At 47.0% G+C, this 14,965-nt stretch overlaps 1 protein-coding gene across 4 annotated transcripts in view; it reads left to right on the top strand.

Annotated features, from left to right (window-relative positions):
- Positions 1-14,965, top strand: part of LOC145347545 (netrin-G1-like) — a 306,935-nt gene that overhangs the window by 110,148 nt on the left and 181,822 nt on the right. For 3 of the 4 annotated variants that reach the window (XM_080195071.1, XM_080195068.1, XM_080195070.1), the window contains exon 1: positions 9,436-9,866. The exons of the other annotated variant lie outside the window; for it this stretch is intronic. The gene's annotated coding sequence lies outside the window, so the exon portion shown is untranslated. Of the gene's footprint in view, positions 1-9,435; positions 9,867-14,965 lie in introns of those variants that run through there. 4 annotated transcript variants of the gene reach the window in all.

The raw sequence follows: 14,965 nt of genomic DNA on the forward strand, positions 1-14,965 counted from the left end.
GGGATGGATAGGGTAGAGGTAGAGAGATTCTTCCCGCTTAGAAAGGATAGCAGGACTAGAGGGCACAGCCTCAAGATAAGGGGGGGAGCGGTTTAGATCAGAGTTGAGGAGGAACTTCTTCACTCAAAGGGTGGTGAATCTCTGGAATTCTCTGCCCGTTGAAGTGGCGGAGGCTACATCGCTGAATATACTTAAGTCATGGGTAGATAGGTTTTTGACAGACAAGGGAATTAAAGGTTATGGGGAGAAAGCGGGAAAGTGGAACTGATCCACTTCAGATCAGCCATGATCTTATTGAATGGCGGGGCAGGCTCGAAGGGCTAGATGGCCTACTCCTGCTCCTATTTCTTACGTTCTTATGTTCTTTCTCGTCCTTCAATTTCTTTAGTGTTCCAGTGTCCACCATGCTCTGGGATAGAGAATTCCACAGATTTACAACCCTTTCAGTGAAGTAATCTCTCCTCATTTCTGTTTTAAATCTTCTCTTAGCCTAAAACTATGGCCTCTTGTTCTAGAATCCAACAACAGGACCCTGTCCATCCCCTTTGGCATCTTCTACACCTCAATTAGATCTCCACTCATTCTTCTAAACCCCAGAGAGGATGGGCCGGAACTGTTCAATCTCTCTACTTAAGACAAGTCCTTCATCCCTGCAATCAATCTAGTGAACCCTCTCTGAATCGTCTCTAATGTGCTTCTATCCTCCTCAAGTAAGGGGACCAAAACTGTGTGCAGAACTCCAGGTGCAGTCTCACCGGCACCCTATACAGTTTTAACAGCACTTCCCGACTTTTATATTTGATTCCATGCCAACATTTCATTTGCCTTCCTTTTAACCTGCTGTACCTGCATACTAACTTTCTGTGTCTCCCTCACACACAAGGACACCCAGATCCCTCTGCACCAAAGCACTCTGAAGTTTCTCTCCATTTAGATATCAATTTGCCTTTCTATTTCTCTGACCAGAATGGGTAATCTCACATTTATCCATGTTGAATTCTATCTGTCACGTCTTGCCCCATTAAGTTAACCTTTCCATATCCATTTGTAAATGTTTTCATTTCATTATCGCAACTTCATATCCCGGCTATTTTAGTGTCATCTGCAAACTTGGCCTCAGTACCTTCTATCCCCGTATCCCAAGTCATTAATATAGATTGTAAATAGTTGGGGCCTGAGGGCTGAACCCTGTGAGACCTCATTCATCACATTTTACCAATCAGTGAAAGCCCCACTCATCCCCACTGTTGGTCAGTTAATCCTCTGTTCAAACTGATAAATAACCCTTCATCCCACATGAACTTGTGTATTAATCTTTTGTGTGGCATCTTATCAAACACCTTCCGAAAGTCCAGATATACTATATTATCTACTTTCGTTACATCCTTGAAGAACTCTTGCAAATTAATTAAACACAATTTATGCTTCATAAAACCATGCTGATTCTGATGGATTGTGTTTTGACTTCCTAGACATAAGAACATAAGAAATAGGAGCAGGAGTAGGCCATCTAGCCCTTCGAGCCTGCCCCGCCATTCAATAAGATCATGGCTGATCTGAAGTGGATCAGTTCTACTTTCCCGCTTTCTCCCCGTAACCCTTAATTCCCTAGTCTATCAGAAACCTATCTACCCGTGACTTAAATATATTTAGCGAGGTAGCCTCCATCACTTCAACGGACAGAGAATTCCTGAGACTCACCACCCTTTGAGTGAAGAAGTTCCTCCTCAACTCTGATCTAAACTGTCCCCTTGCCCCCCCTTATTTTGAGGCCGTGCCCTCTAGTTCTGCTAGTTCCCAATTCCACAATTTCCCATTGGTCTATAGTTTCCTACTCTCTGCTCACTGTTTTAAGTCCCTCTTTTTCAATGATCTCTGTACTTCCTGTTACCATTGGGATGGTTCTAGTCTCCTCCAACATGAAAACTGAGGCAAGTTACTTATTTAGTGTCTCGCTATTTCTGTATTCCCTATGATTAACTTTGTCACCTGATTGTAAACTTAAACCTCTTCCTAGGTAAATATCTTAGTGTGACAAACAAAAGGTCAGGATTCGACTCAGATTCACTGAAACAAAACATTTCACTTTATCTAACACTTTACTTTCCAGCTCTCACACAAATCCTGACTGTCAGAACAATTTAACTCATTTCACTTTAACCCTCTGACTCTAACATTGGGCACGATTTTCCAGCTTCACTCACCCTGAAACCGTAAAATCCCACCCGAGGTCAATGGACCTTTCCATGTCCCACCCCTCGCCTGTTCCGATTTCCATGGTGAGCAAGGTGATAAAACTGTGCCGATTAGCTCTAAACTTCTAACTGAAAACCAATACTACCCGGTTTTGTGCAAACTGACCAGGTCAGCTCACCAATGTAGAGCTTCTATTGTGGTTCTTTGTCTTCTCTGAAGATGTTCTCGAGGGCACAGTTTGCAAAAGTATGTCTCAAATTTTCACTGGAGACAAACACTCAAACTGACTTCGAAATTCAACCATATAATGATCACCCTTCCCAAAAGAATCCTTTACTACAAAATCATTAATTAATCCCATCTCATTACATAAAATACTCAGTCAAAAATAAAGCCTGCTCCCAAGTAGGTTCGACAACATATTGTTCCAAGAAACAATCTCTAATACACTCGATGAGCTCTCCCTTTCCAATTTAAGCAGATTCACCAGAATGAGGCCTGGGATGCATGGGTTAGAGAGAACGGACTTGTATTCCTTTGAATATGGAATATTACAGAGTTATCTCATTGGCATATTTAAGCTGAGTCAATGATGTAATAGGTCAACAGAAATTATTTCTGGTCTCGCCAACTTTAAGGGCATTCAAATAGTCATTGGATAGGCATATGGATAATATTGGAATAGTTTAGGTTAGAGGGTCATTAGATTGGTTCCACTGGTTGGTGCAACATCGAGGGTCAAAGGGCCTGTACTGAGCTGTAATGTTCTATGTTCTATTTCCTCTGGAGGGGTGAGTCCAGAACTTTAAAATGAGATTACTGAGGGTTTGTTCAGATGTCATTCAGGGGTGATGTCAGGAAGCACCTCTTCACGCAAAAGGGAGTGGTACAGTGGTTAGCATGGCTGCTTCACAGCACCAGGAACCCAGGTTCAATTCCAGCCTTGGGTCACTGTTTGTGTGGAGTTTGCACATTCTCCCCATGTCTGCGTGGGTTTCCTCCGGGTGCTCCGGTTTCCTCCCACAATTCAAAAATGTGCGGGTCAGGTGGATTGGCCTTGCTAAATTGACCCTTAGTGTAGGAGAATTAGCAGGGTCAGGGCCTGAGGTTGAGGGGACAGGGCCTGAGTGGGATTATTGTTGGTACTGGCTCGATGGGCCAAATGACCTCCTTCTGCACTGTAGGGGTTCTATGATTCTGTGGAACTGCCCCTAAAAAGATAATCAATTCTGGGAGTGAATTGGAGCTTCAAGGCAATGATGGGTGGGGTTTTATTGGATAACGTTACCGAGATATGTAATGGTGTTCAGAATCTCTGGAACTCTCAGATTGAATGTCCCACAGTCTGAAACTCAGAGAGTTTAACACCAACACTTCCCAGGTCAATGTAAACCGTGTGACTCCTGTACAATGTGGAGTGATGAGAATTTCTATCCTGCTTAAAATAACAAGATATAAAGGGATCTGCCTGTGGGCCAATCACTAACAAGCCGATATGTTAAACAGAGTAAACAGTGAGGGTTTGAAAATGAAACCAGATCCCGTCTGGAAGCTGCTCCCCAACTCTCCATTCACAGAGATTGGTTTTTATATCTTGTTTTCACTGTTTGCTGTTTACAGGGAATGCTGTCATTAACAAACTCTCTTTAAAGTTCACACAAACACAAATCCCAGTCCAGAGGATTCCAGCTCCAGACTGTCTTTTTCAAACCAATTCTCTGTCTCCACAATTTACACTTTATTCCCTGAACACATTTTGCTCTCACATTAATGGACTTGTTCACAGTTTCTCACTGGGATCAGTAACAGTTTGTGACTGTGTTTCTCACACCTTATCACCTGCATTCATCTCTCTGTCTCTGTCTTGTGATGTGATTGGAGACAGTCATTAGTGACTCCAGTTCATTCCCTCAGTCTCTGCTATTAGTGAGATCTGATAGATCAACAGTGAACAAACACTCGAGTGAGGGAGATAGATGGACCAGAAGCTGAATTACACAATTAACCCTTCAGCTACCTCACTCTGCCGAATGCTACAACTCCCTATCACTGTAAACTCCATCAACCCCTACACCCCTCCCTATCTCTGTAATTTCCTCTGGCCCCTATGTTCCTCCTATCTATAACCTCTTTCAGCCCCTACAACTCTCCCTATCTCTGTAAACTCCATCAGTCCCTATACGCCTCCCTATCCCTGTAACCTCCTCCAACCACTGCACTCCTCCCTATCTATGTAATCTCCTAAGGCCCCGATACAATACTCCCTATCTCTGCAAATTCCTTTAGCCCCCTGCAGGCTTCATTAGAAACAAATAAAGTATTTATTAATAAAAAAAACTATACAGAGACCAGCAGCCACCAGGCTGCACCAGTCCCAACATGTCTGCTGCCCAAGAGAAGATTCCCCCACCCCCCAGGGTGATTACCTACTCTCAGTCCCCCGGCCCCTCAAGCCAAGTGACCCTCTTCTTCTGTGTTACCCTCAAAGGTACAATCATCACATCGCTCCCCTTTAACTCCTTGATACAGTCTACAATGACTAACATTTCTAAGTGTGATAATGATGAGAATAATGGAGTGATTTGGGCTGGTGTCTGAGACGTGCTGCAAACTGCAATCCACTGACACTTAGTGCACTGAAAGAGCTGTCACATTAAACACTTTACTATGGAGTCTCCAGGCGTGTGACTGGCCTGATGTGTCTGCAGTTGTGTGCCGTGAACAAGGGGGGAGCTGCTTTTCGAACAGCCACTCACGCCAGGATGATAAGCACAGACAGCAGCTCCACGGTTTATGAAGAGAGAGCTGGGACGATGTGGAGGAGAGGGGGCCCATCCTGTACCCCCGGGAGAGAAGGCAACCCAGAAGCAGAGATTCAAATGCAGCCTGCGAGGAGGGGGCAGTGGCAGTCAATGCCCACGGTCTGACACTGAGGACTGTCGCTCAATGCCAGAAGAAAATGAACGACCTCATTCGGGCTGCAAGGGTGTGTCCATCTATCCCATCTGGGAATTCCCAGACCAGGAATGTCCATGTTGACCCACCCCCGGACACTCCATAACTTTCCAACATTTGACCCCCCCAACACCCTTCTTAAATCCCCTTGGCATCCCCTGTTACAACCCCTGCCTACATAGAACATAGAACATTACAGTGCAGTACAGGCCCTTCGGCCCTCGGTGTTGCGCCGATCTGTGAAACCAATCTAAAGCCCATCTAACCTACACTATTCCAATATCATCCATATGTTTATCCACTGACCATTTAAATGCCCTCAATGTTGGCGAGTCCACAACTGTTGCAGGCAGGGCATTCCATGCCCTTACTACCCTCTGAGTAAAGAACCTATCTCTGACACCTGTCCTATATCTATCACCCTTCAATTTAAAGCTATGCCCCCTCGTGCTAGCCATCTCCATCCGAGGAAAAATGCTCTCACTGTCCACCCTATCTAATCCTCTGATCATCTTGTATGCCTCTATTAAGTCACCTCTTAACCTTCTTCTCTCCAACGAAAACAGCCTCAAGTCCCTCAGCCTTTCCTCATAAGACTTTCCCACCATACCAAGCAACATCCTGGTAAATCTCATCTGCACCCTTTCCAATGCCTCCACATCTTTCTTATAATGCGGCGACCAGAACTGTACGCAATACACCAAGTGTGGCCGCACCAGAGTTTTGTACAGCTGCAACATGATCTCATGGCTCCAAAATTCAATCCTTCTACCAATAAAAGCTAACACACCATACGCCTTCTTAACAACCCTATCATGCTGGGTGCCAACTTTCAGGGATCTATGCACCGAGATCTCTCTGCTCATCCACACTACCAAGTAACTTACTATTAGCCCAGTACTCTATTCCTGTTACTCCTTCCAAAGTGAATCATTTCACATTTTTCTACATTAAACTCAATTTGCCACCTCTCAGCCCAGCTCTGCAGCTTATCTATGTCCCTCTGTAACCTGCAATATCCTTCTGCACTGTCCACAACTCCATCGACTTTAGTGTCATCCGCAAATTTATTAACCCATCCTTCTACACCCTCATCAAGGTCATTTATAAAAATGACAAACAGCAGTGGCCCCAAAACAGATCCTTGCGGTACACCACTAGTATCTGAATTCCAGGATGAACATTTCCCATCAACCACCACCCTCTGTCTTCTATCAGCGAGCCAATTCCTGATCCAAATCTCTAAATCACTCTCAATCCCATGCCTCTGTATTTTCTGCAACAGCTTACTGTGGGGAACCTTATCAAACACTTTATTGAAATCCATATATACCACATCAACTGCTTTACCCTTATCTACCTCTTTGGTCAACTTCTCAAAGAACTCAATAAGGTTTGTGAGGCACGACCTACCCTTCACAAAACCATGTTGACTATCCCTAATCAAATTATTTCTCTCTAGATGATTATAAATCCTATCTCTTATAATCCTTTCCAAAATTTTGCCCACAATAGAAGTAAGGCTCACTGGTCTATAATTCCCAGGATGGTCTCTACTCCCCTTCTTGAACAAGGAGACAACATTTGCTATCTTCCAGTCTTCTGGCACGATTCCTGTAGACAATGATGACATAAAGATCAAAGCCAAAGGCTCTGCAATCTCTTCCCTAGCCTCCCAGAGAATCCTCAGATAAATCCCATCTGGCCCAGGGGACTTATTTATTTTCACACTTTTCAGAATTGCTAACCCCTCCTCCTTATGAACTTCAATCAGGGAATGGTCACCATGGGTGGCAGTGTCACAGGCATGGCCAAGTCACAGAGGCCTATAGCTGTGGACTTTGGGAACATTGCCCAGAGAGGGAAATAGCTGAGGGTCTCAGGAGCTTGGTCCAGTCTCAGAGAGCAATCACTGAGGGCTCACATAAGATGGTGCAGACACCGATGGGCATTCAGGACTGGCAGAGCCTGCTGACCCAGAGGCTTCTGGAGCTCACTCCAGCTGCCCGCCATCCCATGGAGTGTCCCAGGGGCCCATGGGCACCCTGACAAAGAAGGAAACACTGGACGCCATCCCCGGAGCTCCCACCTAGGAGATCCTAGCAATCCCCAGCCCTTCCAAATTCCCCCTTCCTGACAGGGGTGCATCATACAGACAGTGGACTGAAGGAGGTGGCATGGCTATATCTGTGACGGCTGAAAGTCGACCAAATCACCACATACCAGCCCTCCAGAGACATTCACCAAGGGCATCAAAGCCACGAGATATGGAACGGAGCAGGCCATCTCCAGTGTGAAGTGTATCCTGCACTTAGGCATAACAGCACACTATGTAAGATTCAGAATTATTAGGGCAGAGGTGAAAGCAGACACTGTTGTTCAGGATAAAAGACACTGTAAATACAAACAATTAAAGCAGTTCAGGAAGGCAGCTTGCCACTATCTTCTGAAGGAAAACTAGGAATGGGCAACAAAAACCAGCGACACCCACAGCCTGTAAACTGAATAAAGCACTTCTCCAACCCCTACACCCCTCACTATCTCTGTAATCTCCTCTGAGGATGTAGGGGTTGGAAAGTGAGGATGTAGGGGTTGCTCTCCAGCCCTACATCTCTCACTCTCCAGCCCTACACCCCTCCCTATCTCTGTAACATTCTCCAGCCCCTACATCCCTCACTCCAGCCCCTACAAACCTCCCTATCTCTGTAACCTCCTCTAGCTCCTACATCCCTCCCTATCTCTGTAACCCACTCCAGTCCCTACACCCGTCCCTATCTCTGTAACCTCCTCCAGCCCCTACACCCCTCCCTATCTCTGTAACCCACTCCAGTCCCTACACCCGTCCCTATCTCTGTAACCTCCTCCAGCCCCTACACCCCTCCCTATCTCTGTAACCTCCTCCAGCCCCTACACCCGTCCCTATCTCTGTAACCTCCTCCAGCCCCTACACCCCTCCCTATCTCTGTAACCCACTCCAGTCCCTACACCCGTCCCTATTTCTGTAACCTCCTCCAGCCACTACACCCCTCCCTATCTCTGTAACCTCCTCCAGCCCCTACACTACACCCTCACTCTCTAAACTGCTCCAAACCCTCAACCTTCCGAGGGGTCTGCATTTTTCCTGTTCCGGCTTCTTCTGCATGCATTTCTGATCTTAATCACCCAACCATTGGAATTTATGCCCGAAGACACATCGTTGCAGAAATAGGCTATTCGGCCCATCTGAACTACCCCGCCATTCAGTGAGATCATAGCTGATCTGATGTGATAATCCGTGACTCCACTCTCCCGCCTTATCCTCATAACCCTCGATTCCCTTACTGATTAAAAACCTGTCTGTCTCAGCCTTTAACACACTTAATGACCCAGCCTCTACATCCCTCTGCGGGAAAGAATTCCACAGGTTCACTCCCCTCTGAGTGAAGAAATTCCATCTCATCTCTGTCTTCACTGGGTGACCCCCTCACTCTGAGATGATGCGCTCTGGTCCCAGACTCTCCCACACGGGGAAACAGCCTCTCCGCATCGACCCTGTCAAACCTCCTGAGAATCCGATATGTCTCAATGAGGTCACCTCTCATTCTTCTAAACTCCGATGAGTACAGCTGTAACCTCCTCAACCTCTCCTTATGAGGAAATCCCTCCACAGCTGGAATCAACCGAGTGAATCTTCTCTAGACTGCCTCCAATTCCAATATACCTTTCCTCAGAAAAGGACCAAAACTGTTCACAATATTCCAGGTGTGGTCTATTTTGTGCCATGTAGTTTTAGCAAGCCTTCCCTATTTTTATCCTCCATTCCCTCTGAAATAAAGGCCAACATCTCATTTCCCTTTCCTATTACCTGCTGAACTTACACACTAGCTTTTTGTGATTTATATACAAGGATCCCTCAACTGTCAGAGCCCCAGCTCTGAGAAATTCCCTCGTTAAATGCCTTCCAATCTGTCTCCCTCTCTCTCCTTTAAAACTTCCTTCAAACTCCTTCAAACTTCTCCCTTTATCCCATCTTTCAATCCCTAACAACCTCTCACGTGACTGGGTGCCAGGACTGAGTCTGACTGACATTCCTGTCAAACAGCTTGAGATGTGGAAGCATCTTTAAGGTGCTAGATAAATGCAGTTTGTTGTTTTGCTTTCACTGTGACTCAGTCAGTTCGATGTAAATGCAGGAAAACCAATCTGTCCCCACATGTCATCCACTCAGTAACCAATCAGCGCTGAGACTTTAATAAGCAGCACTGAAGCTGAGGGAAAGAAAAGGTTTGAGATGAGGAACAGAGAACGACAGCACGTTACAACCACAACCTCCTCCCACTGCTCACACACCCAGCCAGCCTCTTACACACAGCCTGAATTATTCATTGATGCACAAGAAAAGATTCAAGCTGGATCAAGGTGGTGTGGTGAAGCTTGAGAATGAGAGAGGGAGAGAGAGGCAGTGACTGTGGACAGACAGACTTGGGTCACACTCACTCTCACCTCTGAGAGCATTCGGACACAAAGCTCTCCTGACTTTCAGTGCTTGTGTCTAGTGACAGCTCCTGAGGGGAAGAGCCCAGCAGCATAGCCCTGTCCCCTCTCTCGCTCCCTCTCTGTTACTGAAAGATCCCTTGAGAGGAAACGAGAAGAACTCGGGATCCCCAACAGAGCGACTGGGAGAGAGCAGCAGGAGAGCAAACTGTTTCACAACGAAAGTCTCTGGATCAGTGAGGGTAAGTCTCCCAGCTTCTCTCTCACTGCCTGGACCTCTGTTTCCCCCACTCTCTCTCTCTCTCTGTCCATTTACTCGCCCTCTCTCTTTCTGAAGCTCTCTCTCCAGCCTCTCTATATTTGTTTGTTGCACTGTCTCTGTTCATCTCCATCCTCTCCGCATCTCTCTCTATACCTCCATCTCTCTGCTTCTCTCTCTCTCTCATCCTCCCACTGCCTCTCCCTCTCTTCTTCTGTCTCCCTCTTTGTCTCACCCTTTCTCTCTCACTGTTTTCCTCTCCCTCTCACCCTTTCTCTCACTCTCCATCCCTCGCCCACTTTCCTTCTCGCCCTTTCTATCTCTCTCCCTTGCTCCTTCCCTCTCTTTCTCCCCTTATTTCTCATTCTCCATCTCTCTTACCCTCTCTCCATTTCTCCTTCCTTCCCTCACTCTTGCTCGTTCTCCCACTATCCTCGCTCTCACCCTCCTCTCTCTCCCTCCCTCCTCTCTCTCTCCCTCTTCTCTCTCTCTCCGTCCCTCCTCTCTCTCTCTCTCCGTCCCTCCTCTCTCTCTCTCCGTCCCTCCTCTCTCTCTCCCTCCCCTCCTCTCTCTCTCCCTCCCCTCCTCTCTCTCTTCCTCCCTTCCTCTCTCTCTCCGTCCCTTCCTCTCTCTCTCCGTCCCTTCCTCTCTCTCTCTCCGTCCCTCCACTCTCTGTCTCCCTCCACTCTCTCTCTCTCTGCCTCCCTCCTCTCTCTCTCACTCTCCCACGCTCTTTCTGCTTCTCTCCCTTTCTCTCTCTCTGTCTGTGTCCCCCTCTTTGCTCCTCTCCCTTTCTCCCTCTCTCTCCCCGCTCTCTCTTTCTCCCTCTCTCTCCCCGCTCTCTCTTTCTCCCTCACTCGCCTCTTGTCTTTCTTTCTCCCTCACTCCCTCACTCTTCCTCTCCTCTCTCTCTCACCCTCTCTTTTTCTTTCCCCCTCTCTCCCTCTATCCCTCACTCTCCCCTCCTCTGTCTTTCTCCCTCCCTCTCTCCCTCCCTCTCCCCCTATCCCTCTCCCTCCCTCTCTCTATCCTGTGAGTTTGGGGAATCTGATGCTGTGACTGTCCCAGTCCCTCCCTGTTACACCCAATGGGGATGTGGGAGAGTAAAGGGAAAGTCTTGCATTTCTGTAGCACCTTTCACCACTACAGGCCGGCCTTAAACACTTTACAGCCAATGAGAATCTTGTGAAATGTAGTCACTTTTGAAACGTAGAAAACACAGCGGTGAATTTACACACAGCAAGATCCCACACATAGCATTGAGACAATGACTAAATAAACAAATCAGGGCTGGCACGATGGGCTGAATGGTCTCCTGTGCTGGAAGATTCTTTAAGAAAAGCAGCCGGCTGATTTCTGATGGTGCTTTGTGTCAAATTGGATTTATTAACCACACACAGCCAATCGACAGCCTGCAACAAGTCTTGGTGAAAATAACCAGTGATAAATCTCCGAGGAATAAATCATCTTGATGGAGATAGATTCCCAGGAAGATTAAACTTCCATTTGGAATACACCGTAGACTGAATCACCTCTCTCTCTGTGCTGAGACCTTTGGCTGTTTGTGTGGAATCTCACTGAAAATAGAGACATGGGGGCGGGGAGGGGGGAGTTTTCCCGTCTGCCACGGGAATCGTAGCGGGCGGGACAGACCATGCAAAGGTCCGTTGACCTCGGGCAGGATTTTCTAGTCTTGCGTCAAACACATCTGGAAGATCCCATCCCTGTTGTTGAAGTTTTTCATCTTACACTCATCAGGACAAATTTCAAACGATCGCAACAATTAACGCTACAGGATAAAAGGTCGCTGATTGGTTGACAAGTTGACTCTGATTGGTCATGGCATTGCCCTGGAGAAAGTAACAGGGAGCTTGCAGCTTTCCAATCTCCTGGGCGATTAAGAAAGGTGCAGTGTTTGAACATATTGCTTTAGTTTGTACAGAATGGGTTGCTGTGTAGGAAAGCATGTCATTGTTGGTAAGTGTGAATGAGCCACTTACACTGATTATTTTTAACTGGTTGTTGGTGTTGCTATCAGCACACTCAGAATTGTTCAGTAAGTGCTGCCACTTTCACATCTAAGTGTAGGCATTTTGTTTTGAGCTTTATGAGTGTGGATTGGTTAATTACGGTCTGGATTTAGCCTATTACAGACTACCAAAAGAACATGTTTGATTTGATCAGCCAATCAGAATTGTGCAGCCTGAGAACTTAGCTTCCCACTGGCAGGGAAGTAATTCAGCTCCATTCTTCCATCAACCGCGCCCCCCGCTAGCCCCACACCGCCACACCCCACCCCGCTTCCCCCACCAGCCCCAAACCGCCACACCGCCCCCCCCCCCCCAACCCCCTCCCCACCCCCCCGCCCTTCTAACTCGGCCTTGAACGCTCCCGGGGACCCGGACTCAATCCAGTGTGAATCCTGAATTCCTGTGTGTGGATGGGACAAAGAGACTGACGCAGGAGAAAGTCATCAACTCCACTTCACCCCCACATCGTGACATTGAGTCAGTGAAACTCTGCTCGATGGGTTCAGTCAGCCTTTCACTCTGTTTCTCTGCACTCATTCTGTCCGTCTCTCTCCTTCTCCTGGGAAATCTCACACTCACTGTCCGCCCTCCACACACTGTCTTCCACTCCGTTTCCTCATCGACACCTGGACAGGATATTGGGATCTTACTGTGCCCAGACTGACTGTCAGATGTATTGTGGCTGAGAGCAGTGTGATTGATGGGTTGGGGGGTGGGGGGGTGGTGGGGGAAGGACAGTTCCTGGTTTAGTGTTGGCAGATCTTCAGGGAATCTCTCCTGAAGCCCCAGAGATGCTGATGAATTGCGAGGGTTCAATTCTCAAATCTGTCAGTCGTGAAACTCCCCCACTGAGATTCGCAGTTTGATCAGTTTCCAGTTTTACACCCAACACCCACCATCTTAGCAGAGGGATCAGACAGGATTGGGATATAGGAACAAGAGACCATTCAGCCCCTTGAGTCTGTTACACAGGAACAGGAGGAGGCCATTCAGCCCTTTGAGTCTGTTCCACAATTCAATCAGATGTTAGCTGGTCTTCACCAGAACTCCATTGACCTGTCTCTGTTCTGTAATCCATGATAGTCGACCCCAACAACGATCCAGAAACCTCAGTATTGAAGCTTCAATTAACTTCCAGCCTCCATAGACATTTTAGAAATTGCATTCCAGATTTCCACTCTTCTTTGTGTGAAGGAATTCTTTCTGACATAAGAACATAAGAAATAGGAGCAGGAGGAGGCCATCTAGCCCCTCGAGCCTGCCCCGCCATTCAATAAGATCATGGCTGATCTGATGGTGGTTCAGTTCCACTTACCCGCCTGCTCCCCATAACCCTTAATCCCCTTATTGATCAGGAATCTATCTACTTGTGACTTAAACACATTTAACGAGGTAGCCTCCACTGCTTCAATGGGCAGAGAATTCCAAAGATTCACTACCCTCTGGGAGAAGAAGCTCCTCCTCAACTCTGTTCTAAATTGACTCCCCCTTATTTTGAGGTTGTGCCCTCTAGTTCTTGTTTCCTTTCAAAGTGGAAATAATCTCTCTGCCTCTACCCTGTCTAGCCCCTTCATTATCTTGTAAGTCTCGATAAGATCCACTCTCAGCCTTCTAAACTCCGAGTACAGACCCAGTCTATTCAGTCTCTCCTCATAAGCTAACCCTCTCAACTCCGGTATCAGCCTGGTGAACCTTCTCTGTACTCCCTCCAAAGCCAATATGCCCTTTCGCAAATAAGGGGACCAAAACCGCACACAGTACTCTAATTGCGGCCTCACTAGTGCCTTGTACAGTTGCAGCAAGACCTCCCTGCTTTTATATTCTATCCCCCTTGCGAAAAAGGCCAACATTCCATTTGCCTTCTTGACATCCCCCCTGAACAGTTGAATTTTAGTTTGCCCCACCCCCCCCCGCCCCCCAAAACAACCACCACCCCCTCGGGTACTGCCTTTAATAGTCTATCAGCCTTTCCCCTCAATCCCTCTGCTTCCCCTCAGCCCCAAGCCCACTCTCGGGGAGTGTGTCAGTGTGGAGCTGCTGTGTGTGATGGACACTGAGGAGCTATTTTGAGAGGAAAGCTTCCCTGGAATGAAGATCCCAGCTCAGTGTTAATGCTGTGAAATCTTGCACGGAGAGCCAGGATCTATCATTGTGTCCCATAAATCAGGGAGATTTACAGCTGCATTTACTGCAATGATGAAACAGGCAGCTCCTGGGTGATGCTGGATGTTTCCTGATTTGGCTTTCCATCACCAGGTTGACGATTCATCCAAAGTATTAACGTTCCTTCAGGCTGCCGGACCTCGGCTGATTGGTCATTATCAGTGAAAGAAGTTTCAATCTCTCTGAAATTGGAGTCAAATTCCTCCAGGCCAGGCAGCAAATGGCTGAGTGAGTGACTAGGCCGAAGCCTGGGCCTGTTGACCCTCCGATTGGCTTTCACAACACTCATCGCACTGAGTCTCAGTCAGCCTTCATCGTCCATCTCCCAGCTCATCACTTCCCCTCCAATCATTCCATTTCCTGAACGTCAGACATACGGTGAAAGTAGATTGAACTGGGAGAGGATTTGTTGGGAATGTCATAAAGAGTGCTTTTGGAATATTGGCCTTTCTAAATCAAAGTATTGAGTATAAGAGTTGGAATGTTATGGTGAATTTAGAGTATTGTGTGCAGTTTTGGTCACCTAATTACAGGAAGGATATTAATCAGGTTGAAAGAGTGCAGAGAAGGTTCACAAGGATGTTGCTGGGACTTGAGAAGCTGAGCTACAGACAGAGATTGAATAGGTTAGGACTTTATTCCCTGGAGCGTAGAAGAATGAGGGGAGATTTGATAGAGGTGTATAAGATTTTGATGGGTATCGATAGAGTGAATGCAAGCAGGCTTTTTCCACTGAGGCTAGGGGAGGAAAAAACCAGAGGACATGGGTTAAAGGTGAAGGGGGAAATGTTTAAAGGGAATATTGGGGGGACAGGTAGATGGATGACATGGGGTATGGGGGGATATGGTTGAGGTGCAGGTCAGTGGGACTAGGCAAAAAAGTGGTTTA

The sequence above is a fragment of the Carcharhinus amblyrhynchos genome, chromosome 9, assembly GCF_965287045.1.
Source record: "Carcharhinus amblyrhynchos chromosome 9, sCarAmb.v2.hapA, whole genome shotgun sequence".
Classification (NCBI taxonomy): Eukaryota; Metazoa; Chordata; class Chondrichthyes; order Carcharhiniformes; family Carcharhinidae; genus Carcharhinus; species Carcharhinus amblyrhynchos.